The sequence below is a fragment of the Podarcis erhardii genome (genome assembly GCF_964252035.2).
Source record: "Podarcis erhardii genome assembly, chromosome: 6".
Lineage (NCBI taxonomy): Eukaryota > Metazoa > Chordata > Lepidosauria > Squamata > Lacertidae > Podarcis > Podarcis erhardii.
In genome coordinates, this window is record NC_138510.1 from 64,681,051 (window position 1) to 64,682,645 (window position 1,595).

Below are 1,595 nucleotides of genomic sequence, written 5' to 3' on the forward strand. Positions count from 1 at the left end.
CTTTGGTTTCTGCTTTTAATTTCTGTTAATATAGATCTAATCAAACTCTACAATCCTATGATTCCATAACCATCTTTTAGTTACATTTTTGTTGTTGGTGGTTCTAATTTTTTTTTTTACAACATTCAAGATTTTTTTCCACAAAAGACACGAATTTCATCGTCATTTGCACTGTTTTTATCAGTTTTATAAAGTTGAATTATTGCTTGGGCCTATTTCTCTGAAGAAACTAATAGGAGGAATGCTTGGTTAAAAGCTCAATATTATACAGTGGTACCTCGGGTTAAGTACTTAATTTGTTCCGGAGGTCCATTCTTAACCTGAAACTGTTCTTAACCTGAAGCACCACTTTAGCTAATGGGGCCTCCTGCTGCTGCCGCGCCGCCGGAGCACGATTTCTGTTTTTGTCCTGAAGCAAAGTTCTTAACCCGAGGTACTATTTCTGGGTTAGCGGAGTTGTATGTAACCTGAAGCGTATGTAACCCGAGGTACCACTGTATAAGCAGAATATTTTTCTGTGGGTGAGGCTGCATCAGATTCATTTGCAACTGACCTTACATGTGGGTTTGCTGTAACTAAGCCCAGTGTTTTTTCCCCCCTGGGGGTATGCAGGGATATGCATACCCCTAAAGAATTTGTGAATCTAAGTTTGGCCTCATTGAGGGGCAGTATTTCGAGATGAGTAGGAAAATGAGAGTACCCCTAAACACATTTTTATAGGAAAAAAAGCACCGACTAAGCCTGTAGTCACACTAGCTTTTCTGGTAACTGGTTCCTTTGCATGCCTTAGTCTGTTTTGCTGTCTTTAATAGTATACCATAGCCTAGGTGTTATAAGTAGGGACAATATTTGATGTCTGTGGGATGATATTTTGGAGCCATCCTAATCCTTAATACTCTCAGTGTGGAAGAGTTCCTAGCTAGGAACATATGCACACATCTGTTCCCCCACCCCCACCCCATGGATGCTTTCTATGCTTGCAGTTTTATACTGCAAGAGTCAAACCACAAAAATATCCTGTAGACAGAGTGACTGGACTGCAAGGAAGCTGATCTGATACTGCGCAAGCCACCTAGGTACAACTGAGAGGTATGTTACTCACCAAAAATCAGACACCCCCTTTTGGAATTCCTGAGAAGTGAAGAGAATTTTACAAGTGAAATTCGGAGGGGGGGGTATCCAAGGGAGATGTGGATAATACCACTTATCTTTTGCCAGATGGCATGCGGGTGTTTGGGCGATGTCTCTACATCCCAAGCGCTATTGAAACTTCAATAACGAACCAAAAAAAGCCCCTCTGTTGCAATAAGAACCAATCACAGCAATACAAACACAACACGTGAATAGCGAATATATAATAGAATAATGATATCATTCAAATTCTAGGGAAAAGCCAATCAAAGTTCATTTGTACAATATAACAGTGGTAGTGAGGACCATCAAGCCCTGTGTTCAAAATAGATGTCTAAGGACAGTCTCACAACATTCTTTCAAAAGTTTCAACAGAAGACGTCTCAAAAGTTTCAAAAGTAAAGTCTATCAATAGTCTTTCAAAAGTTTCAATGGAAGTTTTTATTACGTCTGCTGTGGAGGGC